This window comes from Mustela nigripes, chromosome 13 (genome assembly GCF_022355385.1).
Source record: "Mustela nigripes isolate SB6536 chromosome 13, MUSNIG.SB6536, whole genome shotgun sequence".
NCBI classification, from domain to species: Eukaryota; Metazoa; Chordata; class Mammalia; order Carnivora; family Mustelidae; genus Mustela; species Mustela nigripes.
Window position 1 is genome coordinate 45,757,512 of NC_081569.1, and position 25,140 is coordinate 45,782,651.

Here is a 25,140-nt window from a genome sequence, read left to right on the forward strand (position 1 = left end):
GCACCAGAGCGTCCCATGATCTCTGGCTTCCACTTGGGTTTGGCCAATGGGGCAGCCTGAAGGTAAAGGCAGAGCAGGAGAAGAAGAAGCAGGACTGCTGTGATTCAGCCACATCCCTTCTGGAAAGCACACTCCTGTGGCAGCCCTCTCTATACAGTAACCGCGCCCCCCACCCCAACCCCAGAGCCCATGGCCCAGGGAGGCTAACTGCTTCCCACACTTGCTAGCCTTGGGGTGCTGCATATCCTTTGTTGGTTTCCCTAAACTCTGCCCACACCTTGGTAAACAATCCTTTATTAAGCACTCCTGAAATTCCCCAGCTTGTGTGTGCCACCTGCCTCCTGCCAGGACCCCAAGACATCATGGAAGGGGGATGTTCTCCTCGAACAACGATGACATAATGATCATGACCAGAAATGACACAAAGTCAGGCAGAAACAGCCTTGGAGCTCTCTGGCCTTCTGGCTTCTCAGGACAGCAGAGCATTCACTGGTGAGGTCCCCAACCCAAATGTCCCCTTGCCCCGCCGCCAGGACCCAGCCAGGAATGTGAATGAGTCCAGGATTCCCAGGAGCCCTGGCAACCCAGACTGCACGTGATCCAACGAAACAGGAGGCACCACTCAGCTCCCCCCACCGGTGCCAGGCAGGAATGCCAGCCTAGACTTGCCAGTCTTCTACGTATGCAAAGGAAATCAGAAATACGTGTTTTTAGGGGAGATCTTCTTCTGCTTCACATGTTTTAGAAGCAAAATGTCAGCCAAACATAGCTATAGCCCATAGAGACTTGTTTGTTCCCCCATCAATTAGGTTCTAAGACTGAAATTCCATCTTTGACGTAGACGATTCAGAGGGGTGACAGCTTTGGTGGCCCCGCCAAGGGCGGCACATTCTGAATCTCTGAGTCTCTGCCCTCGGGATGGAACAGGGCCCTTGGCAGATCCCAGACCACAGGGAGAGGTGGGCAGCGGGCAGCAGTGAGGCCAATGGTCCCAGGTCAGGGCACGGACCTGGCCAAGATGGGGGACAAGACTGAGGTGGTTAGAAGTGGGGGACTCACTGGCCAGTGAGCTGGTCTCTAAAAGTTTGGGGCTATTTGGGGTTTGTTGGTTCATTGGTTGGTTACCAAGCTCTGTCTGTCTGCACAAAGTTCTGTCTGAACGTGGCCATGGTCCATATCCCCTATCCTGGTGGGGGAGGTAATGGCAGCCTCTTCAGCTCCTGCGAGAGAGGGGAAACTGGTGTTCTCACAAAGGCCCAGCACCTGTCCTCCTTCAGGGCCATCAAGTCACTAGGTGTTTAGGTGGCTATGTCCCAGAAAGGGCACCTTGTCCCTCCAGCTGCCTCCAGAACCAGCCAATTCCCCTCCTCTTATAAAAGAGAAGAAAATCTCCCCAATGACCAAAAGCCTCCAGCATGACATTCCTCAGCTTTCTGCCTCTTTCCTTCCCCGAATTGTTCCAGAACTGTCTTTTCCCTCATCTGGCAATGCCCAGGCTACTGGGTATTGTGAGACTGGTTTTTTGTGTGTGTGTGGGGGGGGGGGGTCTTCCATCTTAGCACCCCACTAGATCATAAGCCCCCTGGCATCAGGCTGGGGGGTAAGCCTTACACACCCTCAGGGCTAGGTCTAGCTTCTTACGAATGGAGTTCCATTAGTATCCACATGACTTGGCATTTTTGATCATGTATCTGGATAGTAATAAGAAATTATAAGTATAATACTAATGATGACAGATGCCTTACATTTGCACAGCACTTTGAACTTTAGGAAGAAGAAATAATAAACCTAACAATAGTAATGATAGATGTCTTACATTTGTGGAGCACTTTGAAGTTTGCAGAGCACTTTCACAGACTTAATTTTCTATCATCTTCAAAATCCTCCTTATGTAGGGGGAGGTAGATGAAACAAGACAGGTAAAGGGCAAACCACCAGCGGGGCAGGATGGTAAGGACACAGAGGTGCGTTACGCAGCTCTCTCTACTTGGGAATGTGTCTGAAATGTTCTGTTATAAAGAGGTGTTTTTGTTTTTTTTTTAAACACTCCAGTATGTCAGTAAAGCAAGAGGCATTATCGTCACCAGGGTTTTATTCAAGCTCAAGGAACTGAAGCTCAGTCACTCGGTTCTCTAAAACTAGACAAGCGGCATTCCCACCCCCTGGCGAGGGCTCTCTCTCCTATGTCCCTGCTGCCCAAAGTGGGTCCAACAAACCATTTTCTCAGAGAGTTAAAAGAGCTCTACAAAGGCCAAGATCCCATGGATAAATAAGTTTAACAAAGTGTGAAACAAAGGGGCGCCTGGGTGGCTCAGTGGGTTAAAGCCTCTGTCTTCAGCTCAGGTCATGGTCTCAGGGTCCTGGGATGGAGCCCCACATTGGGCTCTCTGCTCAGCGGGGAGCCTGCTTCCTCCTCTCTCTCTCTCTCTCTGCCTGCTTCTCTGCCTGTTTGTGATCTCTGTCTGTCAAATAAATAAATAAATAAATAAAATCTATTTAAAAAAAAAACAAAACTTGATTTTGGAGGAGAGAGAGGGCTTGTTTTTCCTGCACAAGTGGCCCCTGAGCACCATACAAGAACAGATGCTCCAACCCTCTCCAGAGCCATGAACTGAGCTGCTGATTCAAGCTCTCTCTCCCCCTCTCCCTTCCTTGCTGGTCCTCCATCCCTGGCCCCTTCTGTGCTCACAATAGCTTCCCTGGCAGCTTCATGAGCCCTTTGGGTGGCTCTACGCACGCTTAATCACTACTTCCTCTCCACCCTTCTCCCACTCGGCAGTGAGGCTTTGGGCAAAGAAAAGCAAGTAAGAGAAAAATAACTTGCTTTGTGAAAGCTAGAAATGCATCTGTTTATTATCCTCAAATAGCAACTAATCCTCACTGAGCATTTACTGTATGCCAAGTCCCGTGCTGCGTAATTACCCACATATGCTCTTCACAACAGCCCCGAGAGCTAGGGTCTGTTTTACACCCCATTTTGCAAATGGGCAAACTGAGGCACCTGGAAGGGAAGAGATTGGGGCCACACCCCCTAAATGAGTGCTCCTGACCTCTGAGCCCAGGCAGGAGGGAATTGGAGATCCCTGCTCAGAACCACTCCACTGAACTGCCCCCAGCGAGCAGCTCCGGTCAGAGGACCGCAGAGGTGAACCTCCCCCAGTGGCTGGCCTCGAGGGGCAAGCATGGCCCAGGGGCTGGCAGCCAGGACACACCAAGGCCCCTAGGCTGTAGAAACCATCCCTAGCAACCCCAGCCATTCCCCCAGAGCCACCAACTAACCATTTGCCTTTACGCCCTACGCCCCTGTCCCTAGTCCCGGTCACAGGTCACCCGGGAATGGATTCTGTTCCTTACACCTCCAGTCTCTGGGGAAGGACGGGGAGTTTTATTAGGGGAGCTGTGGGCCAGCTAGGTGCCATACTTCCTGCCTGATTTACTTAACCACCCAACAACCCTACTAGGTGAGCAATAATATTGCCATTTTACAGATGAAGAAACTGAGGCTCAGATAGTTTAAGTAACTTCACAGAATCTGCACTACAGAGATAACCTGAAGCCCCTAGCCTGACTCGAAGACTCACCCTGCTAATGAGGATCCCAAGTGTCCTTCCATAGTAACACCACCTCTAGCGTCAACAAAGGCAGGTGTGACCCCTGGAGAGACAAATAACACCTCCCATTTTACACGGTGTTGACACACATACAGGGTAGACGCTCAGCTATTACTAATACAAACTACAACTTTGCACAGATTATGTGCCAGGCCCCTTGCTAAGCACTTAGCATGCATTATCACATTCAATCCTCTACAACACTGGAAGAGAAGCCCCATTATTACCGTTCTCACTGTACACACGGGGAGCTAAAAGCAATTACCCAGAGTCACTGCAGTAAATGCCTGCCCAGTAGCCATACCCCCTTCTTCATTCCCAGAGTGCCCCACTTTTATTGAGGGGCCCACTCCTCTCCAGCAGGACTGAGAGAAACAGAACCTGAGTTCTGAGTGAATTGTCATTACTCAAGCTAATCCTGGTAATCCCTTCCATCATGCTAGGAATTTGTTTAGGAAGGAGCCTGTGATCCATGAGGAAAGTTTGCTGGAGGGCTTCTGGAAAAGGTTTCTTTGCTCTTAAAAGGAGATGTCCCATAAGAGATGGACATTCCCCCTTCTTCCACTGGATATTGTCATTCCTGAGTGTGATGCCTGGAACCACAGCAGCCATCTCACCACCATGAGGCACTAGCATGCCCATGAGCCAACACACTGAGGAGAAGCAGCCAGAGAGGTAGAAAGGAACTGGCTGCTTCTTGGTTAAGCCCTTGAGGTCATGCTTTGCTGGTACTTGCAGTTGAACTGATAGAGCCAAAGGGAAGGTGATCTTCCATCTCTCTGGCTCTAGATTTGGAACTAGACTGAGTCCATGCCCAGAACTTGTATCTGTATGCTACTCTAAAGATTGGACATCAGAAAAAAAAAATAAAAATAAATTTAAATGTGTGTGTGTGTGTGTGTGTGTGTGTGTGAATGAAGATTAGATATGAGATTGTCAACCGAGACAGACCCAGAATGGTTCTGTCCCCTCTACCTTGGGCCTGCCCAATCCAATCCCAGGTAGCATAAGCCAGGGCCCAAGCCCAGCCTGGCCACCCAACCGTGACTCCAAGCCCCAAAGAACCAGGACCTGAGCAGGGGCGCTCAGCGGACGCCTGGTAATGAGGGAAAGATCCTAGAGCCAGCCCCTGCCCCTTGGGAACCAAGTCTCATTTCATTTTCTACTCCTCCCGCCTTCTTCCGCTGCTGCCCCATAAATCTCCAGTTTATTAATCCTTTACATGAAGCAGTTGGTGCCGGATCCTGATTTACTCCCTGTTCATAAAACTCGGAGATATTAAAGGTGGAAATTACCCAGAAGGACACAGAGCCTCCACTGGGGAGCCCCAGAGCACTGCCTGGCCCCGAACCAGGCCCTCTCTGCCCCTCCCACCTACAGAGCTGCGGATCCGATGATATCATTGCATTGCCCTCCCCCCATCCCCACCCAGCCAAGACATAAGGGGCTCTCAACCCCGACTTGGCACACAACAGGATAGGGGGCACCACGGTCTCCATTAAAACCCATTTCAGAGTCTCCTACTTTTTGAAGATTTTCCTCCCTTTAAATCCCTTTTGCTATCCATGTGAGAAGAAGGGGGGCAAAAGTAGGGAGCTGATTAAAACAATTGAAATGTTGAAATAGGTAATAAATCCAGAAACAGGACCAGGAGGAAAATGAGACTTTTATTAAATGACTTTACCCATCCAGGTATTTCCAGTGCCAGGGACCATCTTCATTCCTGAAGCCTCTAAGGGCCCTTCAATATCCCTTTACCCCAATGCTCCCCAGGCCCCACCAACTGCTCAGACCACTGATGGTCTCTCAAATCCAACAGAGCCAGGATCCTCTTAACAAAATCCTGGGTGGGTCTCCGGGCCACCTGCTGAGACTCCCACACCTCACAGTCCACCCCCAAATTAGCTGCCAAATCCCACCTCTTCCCTGCAGGGTGGAGAGAGCCACAGGCAGTCCTCAGAGTCTCATACCAAGGGCAAGGACTCTCCCAGTTCGGTAGAAAACATATCTTAAGCCCAACTATATTCCAGGAATGGCAGTCGGTACTGGGTCCCTGCCTGACCAGGCCCCTTCTCCTGAGGCTCTCACCTTGCTTTTAAAGTTATAAGACTATCATAAGCAGAGTGTCAGGGAAGCAGAAACACGGGTCACTTAGCTCGAAGGAGGGAGGGGAATTCAGGGAAGGCTTCCTGGAGGAGAGAGTGTGAGCTGAACTGTGAAGGATGAGTGAGGGTCATCGGGAAGGGCACTGCATCAGAAAACAGCACGAGACAAGGCGTGGAGGTGTGGAGCAGCACTGAGTGTTCTCGGGGAGAGGTGGGGTAGGGAGACCCGACCCAGGGAGGCAGTGGGGTCTTGACTGCTGGGCTAATGAATTTTGACTTTAACCCAAGGGCAACGAGGAACCATTAAAGGGTTTCCAACAGGACAGGGACATGGTCCAGTTTGTACTTTAGAAAGATCTTTCTCCCTGCCGTGGGGAGGGTGGACCAGGGAGGGACCATAGGGAGAACGGAGGCCATGACAGGCAGAAGACGGAGAAGGTTAGAGGCAAGAGGGCTCCTGAGCAAGGAGCAGCTAAGCCTCTTACCCCAGTTACACAACTCACAGTTCAAGGCTTGAACTCCAAGCTAGCCCACAGACAGACCCAAGTCTGGCTCCGGGTTGCATCACCTCTCTGGCCTCGGTCTCCTCATCTGGACAGTGGGATAACAGGAGGACCTCCATCACAGGGTGGTTTGGGGGACCTGAGTGAGGCAATCCTTAAAGAAGCTGGCACCTCACACTCTGCCACGCACAGCCGTCACCCTACATGGCTTAATGCTGTCTGGAGGGCAGGCTGCCCGCCCAGGGCTTCCTGCCTCTGCGACTTTGTGGCCCCTTCCCAGGGACGGCAGGGAGAGGCACACTCCTGAATGATAAGTGAACCACTGAACCGATCTTTTTGTCCGGGTGGGTATGAATTATAGCAGGAAGCTTCTTGGGTAGGTGTCTTCTGTGGCATTAGATGTATCATTAATTATGTATTAAGTGTTTGAAAGGAAAAGACATCAGTAGCCTATAGGATGTATTTGCATGGAAATAGAGGATTGATTAGATGCAGTATCTATATTGAGGGCCGTTGGGATTTAGGTCCCCAGGCTTCATGGTGGTGGTAAATTACAACCACGAAAGTCTCTGCAATTGTAAATAATGGTGTCCCAACAGCTGGCGGGACTCTCGGTGCCTGCTGATGAGAGCCACACCGCAAAGAACGGGGAAGCAGCGGAGGAACAGGTCCCATGTGCTGTGGGTCTCTGGCTGTCTAGGCAGACAACCGCCGCCCCGTCAGCCCAGCCCTGTGCCAGGCTAGAAACTTGCCCAACTCGGTCTGCAGATACTCCAGAGAAAGCCTCGAAGCCACTTCCCAAACCTGGATTTTGCTAACGGCTCTTCTCCAGTTCCCTCTGGGAGTGAGATGCTCGAGTAGAAAGAAGATGCATGTGTTGCTTCTCAAACTGCAGGCTGTGTGTCCCCTTTTAATGAGGAGATAGGGAGAGCTGGAGGAGAGCCGCTCCCACCCCTGGAGAGATGAAGGCCACCAGAACCCCAGGCGTGCCTCCCAGAGGCAGCAAGGAGAGGCTCCTACCGAAGCAGCAGGGACGATCAGAACAGGCAGCATGAGAGCTTCTGCCGGCCCACGTCAAAGCCCACTGCATGGATGAACTCACTTCGGCTTCCAAGCAGCTGTGTGCATTAGGTGCTATCATAACCCACTGCACAGGCAAGTGAACTGAGGCACAGAGAGAGCTCCTCTAGACACCAGCATCACTCACTCACTCCCCTCCTCCAGGCTATCCCTTCAGTGTCACCTCTTTACTGAGACCTTCCCTAACTGCTCTATTTTAAACCACCCCCCCACCCCATCTCTTCACCTTTCCTGCTTTTTCTGCACATGGCTTGTCACCTTCAAGTGTGCTCTGTCACCTACTAACTGAGTTCAGTTTTAGCCTGGCTCCCTCCACTAGAACGGAAGCTCCCCAAGGGACGGAGTTCCGTCTGTCTTGTCCTGTTGACTGCTCCGTCCTACCTGCTAAATGAGCCAGGTACAGAACAATAAAGTGTTCAATAAACATTTTGTCACCTCCCGAGGTCACCCAGCTTTTAGACAACAGAGTTGGGGCTCAAACCCCAGGAGCTCCAGGCCCTGACCTGGGCAGTGCTGTGAACCGCCATGCATCAAGTCACTGTGCTGGAGGGATTGTGTTTCCCCAATTACACATGCTGACGCCCTGACCCCCACTGTGGCGGGATTTGGATTAAGAAAGTAGCTGAGGTCAAATGAGGTCATAGGGCGAGGTGCTGATCTGATAGGATTAGCGTCCTTACAAGAGATACCTGCACAAGTTTGAGAGCCGACCTCCCTCTCTCTGTCTCTCTCTCTGCATCTCCCTCCCTCCCTGAGACGGAGCACAGACCCAGGAAAGGCCATGTGAGCACATGGCGAGAAGGTAGCCATCTGCTAGCCAGGAAGAGAGCTCCAAAAACCAAACTGGCTCAAATCCTGATCTTAGGCTTCCAGCCTCCAGAACTGAGAGAAAATGACAGCCAGGCTATGGTAGCTTGTTACAGCAGCCCGAGCAGGCTAACGTACCCTGTCCTAGCTGAGCAGGTGTCTCACCTGCTCCAGAAAGCCGGTGGTTCCCCACTGCCTGCAGGGAAAGGTCCAGACCAGCACCTGGCCCTCACAGTGCACTAATTAATTGGCTAACGGTGGCTGGATCGGACCCCGTTTAGGTGCCTTCCCAGATCTGCTCGGTCCCACCTGCCTCCTGGACTGTCGGCCTTCTCCGCAATGAGCCACTACTGGTCGCACCTGGTCTCATCGACCACCACGGGCTGTCTCAGCTACCCTGGGGGTCAAGAGCAGCTCCAGCGCCCAGGTTCAACCCGCCGGATCCCCAGAGCTGCTGGCGGCTCACACCACTTCCAACTCAGCCAAGTGCCATGCCACAGGGTCTGGCTACCCACAGGGGAGGACCTCCTTCCCTTACTCCAAGGAAGGGAAAATCAAGACGCTGGCAGGTAAACTCTCCCTCCCACCATCAAACTCTCCTGAGTCACAGTGGACCCACTTGGGCTCCACACACATCCCTCCTATCCAAGCTACCAGTTTGTTTCGTCATGGAGCTGTGGCCAACCGACATTTGCTTTTCCTCTCTTGTCTGTCTGCCCCTTTCCCCACACTCGCCTCACCGGGAGACTGCTTCCCTACCTACCCACCAACCTGGATAGCACTAGCACCAAGTTCTGCCTCAAACTCTGTTTTCTGGGGAGCCCCATATCTGCTCAGCTGTGGATGGCCCCTGATGTCCAGCAGGGCTTTGCTTAGAGTAAAGACATACAAGAGAAGACAAAGGACTTGACTTTGAGAAGAAAACCAGATACTGCTGACCCTTCGATCAAGGGATTGTGGGGACATGGACCCTCCGAGGCCCAGACAAGCTTTCATGCTGCCTCTGCACATGTTTTCACCCACGTGTCCTTGGGACTTGACTTCCTAAAAGGCACTGAAGTGATTCAAGGCCGTCTAAAGAGCAGCTGGTGAGCAATTTATACTAGAGTGTAAAAGACTTTCTTTAGAACCTCTGTTTTCTAATGGAGCCCATGAGATGCTAACACTCAGTCTTTATTATGTTCAAGGCACAAAGCTAAGCCCTTTACCTTCATTGTTCATTTAATCTTCACAACAGCCTGAGGTAGTATTATTAATATAAAGTATCACTATTGTTCCCCTTTTACAAATGAGAGAAAAGGTTCTCAGACAACCTAGAACTTGTAGGTTGCCCAAAACCATGCAGCCAGGACTCAAACCCATATCTAAAGGACAGAATGTCACATACAGTGATGGCCCATACGGAAGACACTTCAGGGGCATAGCTCCGCTGGGGAAGCTTTTTGGGTTGGTGGTTTCTTCCCCATTAGAGAGATCATTAATTGTGTATCAAGTGTTTGAAAAGAAAAGACCTGTTTTGCTCCTTGGCCTCCCACCCAGCCCTGGCCCTCAGTCTACCCACAGGCAGGAATGGATATACGGCTGCTGAAAACCCAAGGTGGCCCTTCCTTCTTTCCTTTCCATTCCCCCCCGCCCACCGCCAATAAGGGTAAGTCAGTGGGAGCCTGAGAAGCAGGCACCAGGGCACAAGTCAGACTGTATCTGTCCCTGCTATGCTGTGACATAGATGCCTCTGGCCAGAAGCAACCACCCGTGGAATAAGAAAGTCTTCTCCCCGGAAATGCACCTCGCTGGGTCCCAGGGCCTGTACCCACTGAATTGGTCCCCCTTGTAGATGGAGGGAAAACGGAGTTTCTGGGGCTTCCATCCTCCCTGGGGCCCCCAATTCTGAGAGGGAATTCTGGACCAAAAAGAAAAAGAGAAAATGCCGCAATTCTTAACACAACGACCTTCAAGAAGAGCAACTACATTTTACCTTGAAAACTGCAGAACCCAGAGCAGAGTCTATGTAGACAATGCAAATGATATGCATGTGATATGCAAACGCGCATGCAAATGATCCAGAGAGCAGGCCAGCGGAGGCGCCAGGTGCCTCTAGAGGGAGGTAGAGGGAAGCTTGGACAGGGCAGTTAGGAAGTCAGGAGCCCCAAGTCCAGGGACCACGGAAAAGCTTGCAGGGGAACTCTCCGTGGGGTACACAGAGCCCTTCCTGCCCCACCAGCCCTGCACTACATACACACCCATGCACACCGTCACACACAAAACCACTGCCACCATACAGGCACATACCTCACAGCACAACCCACAGAACACAACTCAGAGAAACACAGCCACAGAAACGCTGACACACAGACACTGACACACACAAAGGCACACAGACTCCCACGCACACTCACCCGCTCCACCCCGTACTCAAACACAAACATGAGGGTGAAAAAGCAGACACACGTGCGGACAAACACACTGATACACAGCAACACGGACACAAAGTCCCCCCCACCCAAGCACGGAGGTGCACATACACACACATACCCACCCCCACCCCATGCAGCCAGGCAGACAAATCCTTCTGGAAAAGAAAGAACTCTAGATATACTGAATCTCCACTCTGAGCCAGGCAGGAGGAGGGAATTTTAAGTCCTTATTTAATCTTTACGAGGCAATATTAAGAAGTGGGGGTGGGGGCACCTGGGTGGCTGGGTCAGTTAAGTGGCTGACTCCTGATTTGGGCTCAGATCATGGTCTCAGGGTCCTGAGATCAAGCCTCACATCGGGATCCACGCTGAGCGTGGACCCTGCTTCAAAATCATTTTCCCTCTGGCCCTCCACTCGTGCTCTCTCTCTCCCCCCCTCCAAAAAAAGTGGGGGTAATTATCTCAAATTTACTGACAAGGAAAAACAGGCCCAAAGGTGGACTGATGGACCCAGTCAACAGCAGGACCCAGCTTCCACAATACCATGATGCTGTGACACTCTCTCCCTCCCACCCAGTGGAGTCCTCCCTGGACAGTGGGACACAGAAATCACTATCCACTCCACCCCCATCTACATCTCCGTCCTCCCTAGCCAGTCCTAAAGCCAACTCCCTCAGAGACACTCCTACTATTCCATCATTTTGCGGGGATATGCTCCATGATGCAACCTCACGTACATTCCGGAAATCTACTGGGGGCGGAAGGAAATCACTTCTTTCAACTCAAATGGGATCCAACACTGGATTTTCAGGAGCTGCCTGGCTCGGAGAGAACATTCACACTAGAAGAATGACTCTCTCCTGCAAAGTATACAAACTTTAAATGCCACCCTGCCCACCCCTTCCTACAAACACACACTCAAAAAGAAATGTGCTTTTCAGGGCAAGAATGAGTAAGATTTCTTGCTTCCTGCCATTAAGTCAGTGTGTCACCTTCGGCAAGACACTGTCCCCCACTCCCCCATCCCAGGGTCTGTTTCCTGATTTGCCTGTGAGAGGTAGGACAAGTGGATTCCCGAGTCTCCCTGACAGCACAAGCGTATGAGGCTGACAGCTGTCCCACAGTGTTCCCCAGCACTGTCCCCTGACTTTGGGGACTCACTGCTAATGTCGGAACCTCCACCGGGGAAGGGTAGGATCAGACACAGCTCCAGGGTCAGGACTCACCTAGCCTGCCAATGGGAGACATTCAGCACCTCCCTAGTAACCTCGAGAGTCTCAGAAGGGAGGCCAGCTGGGAGCCGGGGAACCTTAAAATATAATAAAGCCATGATTATCGGAGTGAGCAGGGAGGAGTGACAAAATGCCACATTGTTGGTTTTGAGTGTATTTAGGGCCTCAGACACTCTTTCCAAATTAATATTCATGGAGGCTGGCATGCCATTTATTTGCATATGTAGATTGTTGCTCATCTCCTGCAGGATAAAAAAGTTTTGGGGTGTTTTTAATTATTGTACGTATTCTAAGTTTGAATGATAAACCAGGCAGGTCAGGCAGGGAAAGGGCATCTCCCAAGGGCAGAAGTGGGTTTTAAATAATTTTTGCTCTGGGGTGCCTGGGTGGCTTAGAAGGTTAAATGTCTGATTTCTGCTCAGGTCATGGGATCGAGCCCTGCCTAGGGCTTCTTGCTCAGCGGGAGTCTGCTTCTCCCTCTGCCCCCCCAACATGTGCGCACACACACACACACACTCTCTCAAATAAATAAATAAAATCTTTAAATAATAATAATAATAATAAGAGTTTTTGCTCTGAGGAAAGGTGGGTTCTAGATATACAGGAGTAAGTCACCCCTACCCTGGCCTACAAAATCCATTCTAGAACAGCACTCTGGAGTCCTCCCATCAAGCTCCTACCTCAGGAAGCCTGACCACCGCAGGTCCCCACACAAGTTTCTGGGAAACCAAGCCTGCCACCATCACTCAAAGTCACCTTTGCCAGGCAAGCACCAGGCTTAGGGTATGACGTTGGGCAAGTCGTTCACACTCTCTGGGCTCCCGTTTCTGACAATAATACTCTGCATTGAAGAGTTGTTGTGAAACACAAACCAGATAACTACAGAGACGGACGGATAGCACTAGCCACGCAAAATACGAACGTATTTAACACTACAGAACTGTACACTTAAAAATGGTTAAGACAGTAAATTTTATGTTGTTTATTTACCCCAATAAAAATGATTTTTTTAAAAACCCACAAACTTAAAAACGAATGACCCAAAAAACTGCTCGCCCAAATGAGAAGTCCTGAAAAAGGTAAGCATCGTGGGGCGCCTGGGTGGCTCAGTGGGTTAAAGCCTCTGCCTTTGGCTCGAGTTGTGATCCCAGGGTCCTGGGATTGAGCCCTGCATGGGGGGGGGGGGATCTCTGCTCAGGGGGGAGCCTGTCTGTCAAATAAATACAATAAAAATCCTTTAAAAAAAAAAAAAAGGTAAGCATCATTAAGGTACTTCTCCTGCAGTAACCAGCCTATGCTCTTCCCAGGGGCCTTCACGAAAGGTTCTATCCCCTGGCACTGCCAGCCAAAACCTCCCGAGGACTTGAGGGCCATTATTTAGTTCTCTCCTGCTCTTCACTGGCATCTCTCCTCCTTTTTGCACAAATAGCATGTCTTAACTGCTCCACCACTGTGAGAATCCAGAGGTTCCTGATTATTCGAAAGTCCTTGGGCACTGATCGCTCAAAGTGCGTGAAGCCCGGTGAGGGTCTATAGGTGGGAAGGCAGTGCAGCCTGGTGGGAAGTTCATGGGTTTGGAGTCATGCAGACTTGGGTGGAATCCAGATGCTGCCAATGATCAACGGGACCCTGACTGGTCAATCTCTCTAGCCTCAACCTTCTCATCTGTACAATGAGATAATACCTACCTCTAGCGTACGCATCAGCACATAACAAAGGTTCAAAACATGGTTTCTATTACTGTGATTGCTGAAAAATTAGCAGCTCTAGCATGACTCTTTCAGACCACTGGGGGCGCTATTCAGAGAGCGCAACAGTTGGTCTCACGGAGGGGTGCTTGAGGCACTGCAAAGAATCAGGGTTGTGTTTTTCTTTCAAAGACCAAGCAGGGACACTGAGCCTCGATGCCCAGCTTTGCACCAAGGTCTGCTGTTGCACTAGAATTAAACAGAGCTCCTTTAATTGTGTGGGCTAATGAGAAAAAGCGGCATCCTAACACACAAATGTTTTTGTGCCAAGGGCCAGCCAAATGACACCCCCACAGGTTGTAGGGACAAAGGTTTCACAGTCATTCCGGTTGAGAAATGTAATAGGACAGGTGAGTCACCACAGGGCACGTGGCGGAGGAAGCAGCCAAAATGCCCCATGCAGCCAAAACCACAATCTGTAGCAAGGGGTGATTTAATCTTAATGGAAAAACAGCATCTATCACGTCAAATTAATATTGTTAATCTGAATATTATTGGCTTTGTAGTTTGCATTTTAATTTATAAACTTGTTTGGAGTTTAATAATGGGTAAGAGTTATAAGCATATGTTATTTATGCCTGTTTTTTTATTTATATATATTTAAATATTATATTAATAATTTAAGACAATATTAGAGGTCTGGGAAGCTTTCTCCCCATTTAAAGTGGAACCATCTGTACATTTCTCAAGTCTTAAAACCATTGACCTGAAAATTAATGCAGAAACAAACCTGGGGAGGGGCCCCTGGGTGGCTAAGTCAGTTGAGCATCTGGCTCTTAGTTTTGGCAGGGGTCATGATCTCATGGGTCATGGGATTGAGTCCTCCAAGCCCCTCCACAGGGTGTCTGCTTGAGGATTCTCTCCCTCTGCCCCTCTCCCCACCCTTCCCTGCTCACACACAGGTGCATGCACACGCACACACTCTCAAATAAATAAATAAGAAACAGACCTAGGGAATAGTTAAGGTCCTTTAAAAAAATCAGGTTTATTGGAGGGTGTCTAGGTGGCTCAGTAGGTTAAGCATCTGCCTTCGGCTCAGGTCATAATCCAAAGGTCCTGGGATCAAGCCCCGAATTAGGCTCCCTGCTCAGCCGGGAGCTTGCCTCTCCCTCTCCTACTCCCCTGCACCCCACTCGTTCTGCTTCTCTCTCTCTCTCAAATGAGTAAATAAATCTTTTGTTAAAATCAGGTCTCTTCGACAATGGATGAGGATATAGGTGGCTTGGCTGAGAAGAAACTACAAAACTAGCAAAGGTTACATGATTCAGCCAAGGTCACGCACAAGTCAACCACCCCAGCCAGAATTCCTGCCCTGGATGCCAGAGAGGTCTCCAGAAACCCGGGTGAATGCATTCCCTCCTCCTTTGCTCCTAAAACATGTTAGCCCTCCCTGAGCGAGCAATAAAGGCTGATAAAGAAGCAGGACTCCTCCACATCCCAGCTCCTCTCCATCCCCCACTCAGAGCCAAAGCAGCAGCCAAGTCCTGGGAAAGGTAGATTCCTCCTCCCCGTTCCCAGCAAGCACCTGAGGCTCCCACCTCAGAGTGCTCCAAGAATGCCTGGAATAAAAGATTTCCTGTCTATTGTGCAGGGACACTGGGCTTAGTGTGAAGACGCTTCCACATCCTTCCTGCCTCTGACACCAGTATCACCAATGGGTAGACACTGAGCCCCACTCTGGGCTGGCTTCTGGGGAGGGGAGAGAAACCAGTTTCCATGGGCGGGTTCATTAGGAAGGTGTGACCAACACACCCAGGGGAAGGAGACCAGCCAGCATGCATGCCAGCAAGGGCTCAGTTGTGTAGTGAAAAGGAGAGAGTTATAGGAACTCAGAGCAGAGGTAGACAGACAAGAGAGGGCAGAGATGGAAGCCCCCTATAGGGTGGGGGGGCCACAGCTGAGCTGTGCCAGTCAAGTGGGACCTGACTGAGTGGCCACTTCAGCCAGTGGCAACAGCTGTGAGAAGGATGACAGTGTCTCTGAGGCAGTGCAGAGGCTGAAGAGAGGAGTCTCACCTCCTACCAAGCTCCCCTCTGGTCTTCTTGCTGATCCTCGAACTTACTGGGTAAGTTCTCACCTCAGGGCCTTTGCACTTGCTCTTCCCTCTGCCCAGTGCCCTCTGCCCCTGATATCCACATGGCATCCTTCCTCATGGTCTCTGCTCCAATGTCACCATCAGAGAGGCCTTCCCTGATCACATTGTATAAGATAGCGGCATCCCATTACCACATATACCCCTTTCCCTCGCTATCTTTCTTCATTATAACCACACAAAGTATATTATATAATGTGTTTGTTTTTTTACCATCTGTCTCCCCTCACTTCAATACAAGCTCCACGAAGGCAAAGACTTCATTTCATTCCCTGCTACGCTGAACCTGTGGTCAATGTTCAGTATTTACAGAATGAATAAATGAGAGGACAGAAGAATGCCTGTCGTAACCCCCAGGGCCCGGCAGACTCCTCCAACAGACTACACTCCCGCTGACCAATCAGCAGCGGTGTCTTCTTTCCACAGGTGACACCCGAGACCCAGGATAGGAGTGGTGGCAGGGGAGGGTGGATGGATACAAAGGGTGGGATCAGGGAGAGGAAGGGCAGAGGAGGTCAGAAAATATGGCTCAGGCCCGGCTTGAGCACAGTGTTTTCTGCTCTAAAGGGGTCTCTAGCTCAGGCTTGCAGGCGGCAGGAAAGACAGTCAAGGTAAAAAGGTAAAAAGCCGAGTGATCACTGCAACCGACAACCTAACAGGAGGAGCGGGTCCTCAGGAAAGAGTCATGGGAAACATCAGAGTTTTCAAAGCCCCCGGGACACACTCTTTTTTTTTTTTTTTTTTTTGACAGAGAGAGATCACAAGTAGGCAGAGAGGCAGGCAGAGAGAGAGAGAGAGAGAGGAGGAAGCAGGCTCCCCGCTGAGCAGAGAGCCCGATGCAGGACTTGATCCCAGGACCCTGAGATCATGACCCGAGCCGAAGGCAGTGGCTTAACCCACTGAGCCACCCAGGTGCCCCCCTGGGACACACTCTTGGGACAAAACACGGTCTGAGTCTCATCAGAAACAGGTGACAGAAGGAGGTGGGGGACACAGCAAATATGGAAAAGTCTGGGAGTACAGAGCACCACAGGGTGGGGAGAACCTCCCTGAAAATACATGAAATAGACACAGAGGAAAAGCTTGACCTTAACCCTCTCTCTGCCTCCCGCTGGCTGAGTAAGTGTGGCAAGCCACTTGACCTCTCCCAGCCTCCATTTCCTCATCAGTGAAATGACAGCCATAACCCCAAATTCCCAGGGGTGTTACAAGGCTGACTTAAAACAGGTCCTGAAGAATCATCTGAAGTGGTACCCAGCATACAGCAGACATTCAGCAAATTTAGTCTTTTCCCTAAACCAAAGGGGGGGGGGGGATGATGAACTGACTTTTCAGGTAAATAATTTTACTTCCCCTATTCCTGTGATTTATTAATTCATAAGTACACACGGAAGTGCCTGATGTTGGATACGAAGAAGGACCCCCCCAACACACACACACACCCAATCTTAGACCTCAATCATCTTACATCCCATTGGGAAAATGAGGAATGTTCCAACCGGATGCGGAGCAATGGCAGCGGCGTCATATTACTAAGTACGGAATTGGCCGTGTAGCGGTAATTACTACACAAGCTCAGGGAAGGGAAAGATCAATGTTTCGAGATCGCTGTGGGCCCCAGTGGTCAGGGGAGGTCTAATGAGGACGCGGCTCTGACACTGGCCTTGAAGGAAAGGGTGGCTCGGCTTAAACAGGGAGAAAGGCAGAACTTGAAGCGGGCTTGAAGGTGCCAGGGGTGGTGGGTCCTAGCAGGTAAAGATGGTGAGGCAGGAGGCAGAGGGGTGTGGAAGTTTTTGAATGTCTATTTGAGGAGTTTGGGCTTCATGCACTGATGACTACAGGGAAAAAGGTAGATGACACTTGGAGAATAAACAAGGTCTTAGGATGACTGGAAGGAGAGAGAGATGCAAGGCTGGGAAATGGCCCCCCGAGTGACACGATGTGTCTGTCGCCCCAGATTCCAGACTCGCTGCCCCCTCTGTCTTCAGATTACAAACTGTACTATTTACAAAGCTCTAGAGACTATTCCTTGTGACATATGTCCCTGTGCCTGGAGGATGGAGGATGGGAGCAGGAGACCAGAGCCATTGCCCAGCATGAGACAGAAAGAACCAGAATGAAGGGGATGTCTCACGTTGTAAAGGAGGGCTTAACCCGAGACATGTAAGAAAGCTGGTGGATGAATACCCGAGACATGTAAGAAAGCTGGTGGATGAATACTGAAATTCGAGGAAGGGGGCGGGCATCAAAGTGTGGCTGAGGTTTGGAGCCCAAGCAGCTGGGAAGGTGGGGGTGCCAACAAAAAATATGAAGTATCCACAAGAGTGGATGGCTTGAGACATGGAAAGACATCAAATTTCAATTTAGGCATAAATTTTACAACGCGGCCAGATATCCAAATAATAATAGTAATAACAGTAATAGCTAATTGGCAACTGAAATGTAGCATGAGAGGGGGAGACTGATGGGTTAGCAAAAACCAGGAATCCAAGACAGGTAAGGAAGCCGCTGGGACCTGTCTGCCAGTCTGAACCACAGCTGGCTACATCTGGACTGTCAAAGACACTAACTGTTGAGATAGATCTCATCTTGGCCTAATGGTCCCATTTTACCACAGAGAAAGGCAAGAGGAAGCAATTCGGGCCGCAGGAGCTAATAACCCATCTACACTTAAATGCTGGAGTTCCAGTATGCACTATGAAACACCTCCTCCAGGAAGCCTTCCCTAACGACTGTGGCTCCCCTGATGTCACGCTCCTCCTACCACGGTTGGTCTGCAAGTCATAATTATATACCTACTCTGATTGTTTGTTGTCACTATTGTTCTGATTGTTCTCTAATTATTTGATAGTCCAGTCATCTCATGCCTCCGGCACTAGATCATAATTCTTTGATGTCAGAGGTCAAACCTTCAAATAATCTACTTATTGTATACCACCAGTCAATTGTAATTATTGAGTGAATTCAGATTTATCTTCCCAATAAATCCCCATTATTTAGATGAGTAAACTGAGGCACAAAAAAGTAAAAGGCTTTAGGTCACAAGGCGAAAAATAGACAGATGATTCAAACCCAGGTCTTAAAACTCTATAGCAGTTACTATTGGTTGCTTCTTTCCAAAAGCCTTCCTCTCTGCGGCCCAACACACAAATCATGATGGTTCTAGGCCAGTGACGGCGGTCATCTTCCCTGGCCTGTGGTTGACATACATGATCATGTGATTTGCATTTCCAGCCAGGGAGACCTGAGGGAAAGTCTGCGCAGGAGCTTTTGGGAAAGGTTCTCCTCCAGCCTTTTCTGCCTCTGCTTCTTACTGTAAAAGTGTAATAGCTGGAGCTGTTGCAACCATCTTGTGACCTTATGAACAAGGAAAGATGCAAAGAATCTAGATCTTGATAATGCAGTTGAATCACTGAAAAAACCAAGCTCGGGCAGCACAGCCCACACCTCTTGCAATGGGAGATACTAAGTTCCTGGAGTTCAAGTTTCCTGCTATCTACAATCCTGACTGATACCTACTCTAATAGAGGCCTCTGGTCCCTAAAGATACCTCAGCCAAGCATGATGGGAGATATATAACAAGTAAAAGTCCTGGTCCCAGCCTTCATTGTGCCTGTCCTGAGACTAGACAATCAGATAAGTGTTCGATCTATATTTGATTGATTTCTCCCTTGGCTCACCGGTTCCAGAGCATATATATTCCCTGAAAGCATCTGTCTTCCCTTTACTTAAACCTCACTGATGATTTCTAGGTTTCAGCCTCACGATTTGACTCTGGCCTCAGCATTACTGACCAGGTCCTTCCCTCTAGCATCCCCCAGCTTCTGAGGATCAAGCTAAAAGCAAGATACTTGCACTTGGCTCAGAGAGACCATCAATGGAACTCCGCATTCCTAAATATTTGTTCTTTGAAATGTCTTTCTCAATTAGATCTCACCCAAATGTTTGAGAGTCAGGCTGAATTCCAACTTCCTGCACCCAGAACAGACATGTTGAGCCTGCATAATTACTGTAGCCAGCTTTATTTGCTATAAAAACATGGATTTTTTGCTCCTTCTCAACAGTAAAATAATCAATAAATAGGATCCAGATGAAAAATGCCAGCATTTAGGAAAACAACCTTTTTATGGTTCTTTTCTTTGGGGCTTAATTAACACGTTGGGGATAAAATGCGCTGTTACATTTACCCAAGCAGCTAAGTTGAAACACAAACTCTCCTTTCCTCCTGCTGAGATGCAGCTTCACATCAGAAATCTAGGTGAAACAGACAGTTTCAAAACATTCCAAAATGTTCAACAAACAGATCTGTAAACCTGTGATGTGGACTTCTTCCAACCCCTCTCTGTTCACACTGGCTGTTCAATTTTTCTCTCTCTCCTTTAAGAACACATTGCATAGTTACTGTGAAATGAAACACAGATAGTCCCATTAGCAGGAGAAGCAATCTCTCCGACTTTCTTTTAAATGAAGAAGACATGCCTTTTTGGACACTGACCACCCAGGCCATGAAAGTTTCATGAGGGGTTCTTGAAGCAGATGACACCTTTTCAATTATAACCACTGCTATAATAAACCCCCACAGAGCCACAGGGCACCTATTTATTCCCTAATTATATTGCAATACATTCTCTCTCTGTGTGTGCTGATGAAGATAAAATATTCTTTTAATTCTATGGCCTCCTGTGGGGGGGCAGGGGGAGGGAATCACACATAGGCAAATTCTGGGAGTTCCTAGAGCTAAATCACAGCCTTTGTTCCACCCAGACTTCTGGACTGCAGGCATAATCTCAAGAAAATCTCTCACTTTCCCTTGTTCTACCACAGTGGTTCTCAAAGCGTGGTCCCAGACCAAGAACCTCTGCGTCGCCTGGGAACTCGTTACAGATTCAAATTACTGGACCCACTCCAGACCCGCTGAATCAGAAATGGGGGCGGAGCCCAGCAATCTGTGTTTAAATACGTCTTCCAGGTGAAATTAAGAGCCCCTGGTCTACAAAATAGAAAGGAAACAACATTATTTTAAATGAAATCAAAGATCAGGGATACCTGGACTCTACAGTGCTAGGCTCCTTTTGGCATAGCTATCCCAATCTGCAGAGTCAGGGCTCCATTTACCCATCTGTATAATGGGGCTACAGTTTCAAATAGCCGTAGATACTGAAATTTAAGAGGTACATGGTTACCTGGCACCGGTATCTATGGAGATCTAGCAAGATCCTAGTTGCCAACACTCACCAGCTCTCTCTCCCCGTGCTCTGATTGGCAGAAGCTCTGCCGAGCTGTTCCCCCAAAGCCATATCTAAGGTCTTCAATGCAGCCGCCTCTGGGTTACCCTTGGCAACCAGGGCCTGGGGTCATGGAAGACCACACAATCTCCAAATCTCATAGCCAAGAGCTTCAAGCCTTTTACCTCAGAGCCTTGAACCACTAGAGGGGAGGCTCAGAATTCTCTGTTATACTGTCCCATTTCTTCCAACATCTTTTGTGTATTTGCCTCCTTTCCACATCTAGACTTCACCTCACGGAGAACAGGAGCCTAGAATGTCAGCATCATGAGATATGGGACTCTGCCTGTCTGGTTCATCAGTGTAACCCCAACACTTAGACCAGTGCCTGGCAAAAACAATGAGCTCGAGAACTACCTGTTGACTAAACATTCCTAGCACAGTAAACGCCCTGCCCATCATAGGTCCAACAGTATGTTCAAAACCCTTAAGTATCTAAATTCTAAAAGTCGGGGCGCCTGGGTGGCTCAGTGCGTTAAAGCCTCTGCCTTTCGCTCAGGTCATGATCCCAGGGTCCTGGGATGGAGCCCTGCATCCATCTGGGCTCTGCTCAGCAGGGAGCCTGCTTCTTCCTCTCTCTCTGCCTGCTTCTCTGCCTACTTGTGATCTCTGTCTGTCAAATAAATAAATAAACTCTTTAAAAAATAAATAAATAAATTCTAAAAGTCATGGATGGGAAGGGACAAAGAAACCATTTGAAAGCCCAAGGAACAAGGAGAAAGGGGTAAAGGAGAAGCAAAAGGCTGAATATAACCCTTGTCTCCTGGGGTGCTGAATTCCCAGCCAACTGCTCACCCTAGATGTAGAGTTCGAAGATTCTGGGGATGCGTTTGGAGTTAGTTTTCTGAAGAGCTGGCTCTTTCAACTGTCCTAGTGCTTCTCTCTCAAAAGCCAAATTCTTACCGGCCCTGACTCTGCAGTCCTTTTACTGGTCACTGAACAAGTCATGAGCTTTCCTGCCCCTCTCTTTGTGTTCAAGCCTTGTGCCCCACAATCCTCCTCCCCAACCTGGAAATCTACCGAAGGCTCAATTCCAAACCCTCCCTTCTCCAGACTATCCATCATTTGGCCCCCTCCAAAAGCGATTTCACCTGAGAAGGTCTAGCTTCCTTGGCTACAAGACAACAGCTGCTCTCCCCATGGGTTGCTTTTATGGGGCCAGGCCAGGTCTAAGGGCTCCTTTACCCGCAGAGTTCAGTGCAGGCATGCAACAAACTGTCACCTCCGTGATTTATCCTGGGAGGCGATCCCAGCACAGAGACTAACAAGAGAATCCAGAAACCAGTCCACTACCTCTAAACTCACAACCAATCCTCAAGACCTGCCAAGGGCACACTGTGGCCAGCCTGGAAGCACCTGCCCCATGCTAAGAAAGTGATGATGAGAGTTCTAGAAAAAAAAAAGAAAAGGGCGGCACTGAACTAGGAGTCAGGAGACCTGGTTTACATTCCCTTCCACCCGTTAACCAGCTCTAAACAAGTCCTTTCACGTCTCTGAGCCTCAGTTTGCTGATCTGGGAGATGGGAGTAAGAGATGGAGACTGAGCAGACCTTGAACGTTGAGGGGCTTCAACAATCTGTGAGCAACCGAAAGAGGTGTGTGGCGTGCACCAGGGAAAACCCGCCAAACTGAAGATTGAGTGTTCCTGGGTGGCCGGTTCGAAGCCCTCCCGGGACCCCGCCTAACCTACGAGGAGTCCAGGGAAGATGGCCACGGAGGAACCCTTTTCTCGAAGCCCCCAGCTCTCGGTCCCACTAAACCTGCTCCAAACCCTTCAAGAGAAATCTGTCCAATAGCACTCCAACAAAGAAGGCTGCGAGACAGGGGCCGCTAGCTCCGAGGAAGCCTCACGCGCGGCGAATCCGGTCTCCAGGACTCCGGAAGCCAGCGGACCCACGCCCCCCGCAGGCTCCGAGAGCCACGGCCGACCTCCGCTCGAGGGTGGACACCTGGCCGAGGAATTAACCCCTGCTTCCCCGGCAGAGCGCGGGGAGGTGGAGGGCGGGGGGTAGGGATACTGACGCCCGGGCATGAATACCCTAGCCAGAACGAGCCCATATGGCCGGGATCCCAAACCACTCCAAGGCCTCCTGCAACCCGCCAGAGGCCCTGCTTCATCCGCTCCCGGGCGGACGGAGTGGGAGATCCCGAAGCGGAGCCACTTTGAAATATTTTTCTAGAGAACCTGACCACGCGGGAAGGACGCAGACTAGCCTCGCAGCGCGGGCTAGGAGGAACGGATCCCGAGAGCAACTACCGGATGATGGAGCAGATGAGCCCAGGTCCGGGAGAAAGCCGCCAAGGTTGGGAACTCCGGGAACCGTCAATCCCCGGCTCAGCACTCCCAGGTTTCCGACGGGTCACGGCTCCATCACACTCACCGACCTGGACGCCCGGGGGGAACAATTTTACACCTCCTTAGGTCGAATTTTTTTCTAACATATTAGGAAAAAAAAACCAAGTCCAAAAGGAAGGCGTCTGCGCTCTGTAGCTCCAAGGGGCCGCAACCACCACCATTACCCCACCTCCAACACTACCTCCTGGGGCTGAGCGAGAAGTTGGGAACTTCGGGACCGCGCTCCAGGCGCGCGCTGGGAGTGTCTCGCTTCTCTTTCAACTTCGGGAGCTGGGGTCCCCGCGGAGGGCGGGAGGGACGTCCAGGAAGTCGACCCACAGGGCTGTTCGCGTCCCAGACCTCCCCGAAGAGAATCGGGGCCACCGGATGAGAAAGAATGAAAGGAGCGTACGTTCGTTTCGCGCCTGCAAAACGCAAAAGCGCGCAGGCTCGGGCTGGGGCTTGGCGGCGGAGAGGCGCTCCGCGGGCCCCGGAGGGGAACCTGGTCGCGCCCCGCAGGCTCCGCACCGCGACCCTGGCAGGGAGCGCGCCCGAAGCACTGCGCGCAGTCTGCGCGCCCGGGGTGGCTTGGGGAGGCTCGGGGGGTGGGAGTCCTGAGACTCCGAGGGGCGACGGGATGCCCTCCCCGGACCAGCGCGCCGCGCCGCTGCGCTCAGGTCTTCCCCGCCACGGGCGCTGCGTCCCGACTGCGGCCAGAGGGCCGGCGCCTGCCCACGCCGGGCGCCCCGCGTCCTGCCGGGACCCCCCGGCTTTCTCCCACGCCCCGGCATTCTCTCCGCCCGCCCTCCCCGCGCCAAACTCGGCTTCCGCACCGAGCAGGGCAGCAGAGATCCGCGGAGCAGGTGGAAAGTTAGTCGCGAGGCTCCAAAGCCACCTCTCCGGGACCGCAGCCCCCAACCACCGTCTCCGAGTGCCCCCCGCGCGTCCAGGCTCCGCGTCCTCGCAGTCCCGGCTACGCCACCTACCTGCTTCGGCGGCCGCCCCGGGCTGGGCCGGCCAGTCGCGCGGTCCTGTCCTCCAGAGCCCGAGCCGCGCCAGAGCGCCGGGCCAGGAGCCGGAGCTGCGGGCAGCCGAGAGCCGGGCGGCAGGCTCCACGAGCCAGTGAGCGAGTGAGCGAGCGAGCCGGCGGGCGGCTGAAGCCGCGGCTGCTGCTGCCGAGCCAGCCCCCACCCCCCGCGTCCCTCGGTCCCTCCCTCCTCTTTCCTCCCAGCTCCCCCCTCCCTGCTCGTGGCTCCCTCCCTCCCCCTTTCCCTCCTTCTCCCTCTTCGGTCCTTTCAGACCCTGCTCTCCCTCCCTCGCTCGCTCGCCTGCTTTTTCCTATCCTGCAATCCCTCTCCAGCTTTCCTTTAGGTTCCCTGTTCTCGGATTCTGGATTTTCCAGCATCCCTTCTCTCCACCCTACCACTCCACCCGGCCTTTTCGCCCTTCTGCTCGGTCCTCACCCATCCCTCTTTCCTCTCTCTATCCCCTCTCTGTGTCTCTTCGCTTTTTCATCCTTTCCCACCTCTACAGTCGTTTGTCCTCCCTTCCTCCCTCCCGGTGGGTCAGAACCGCCTGCGGGCTGCCTCAGGATGGGAGATCTCCCCCGGTGGGTGCTGAGGTGGGCCGGGGGAGCCCCTCAGGCCTGCTGGTAACAGGCTAAGGATAGAGAAAGGACCAGCCAGGGCTGGAGACTGGAACCCCAGAAAGCGGCTTGTGAAATCTCACACACACACACACACACACACCCCGGGGGTGGGGCATAAAGCCAGAAGGCACATGGGGCAGAATGTCAAACTCCCAAGCGTGGTTAAGAGAAGGAAACTGTCGCCCAGAGAGAAGAGAACAAGGACTTGCTGAGGTCTCCAGAGGCAGGGCTGAGACCACTGCTGTCCCAAGCCCCAGACCCGCAGGGCCACTAGGAGGAA

The 25,140-nt window shown here is 51.1% G+C and overlaps 1 protein-coding gene across 12 annotated transcripts in view; it reads right to left on the minus strand.

The window, feature by feature from the left end:
- Positions 1 to 24,886, minus strand: part of MEGF11 (multiple EGF like domains 11) — a 341,793-nt gene extending 316,907 nt beyond the window's left edge. For 4 of the 12 annotated variants that reach the window (XM_059372315.1, XM_059372319.1, XM_059372316.1 and 1 more), the window contains exon 1: positions 24,199 to 24,413. The gene's annotated coding sequence lies outside the window, so the exon portion shown is untranslated. Of the gene's footprint in view, positions 1 to 23,134; positions 23,241 to 23,414; positions 23,512 to 24,198; positions 24,418 to 24,737 lie in introns of those variants that run through there. The other 8 variants (XM_059372313.1, XM_059372314.1, XM_059372309.1 and 5 more) reach the window with 7 other exon arrangements.
- Positions 24,887 to 25,140: the final 254 nt, after the last annotated feature.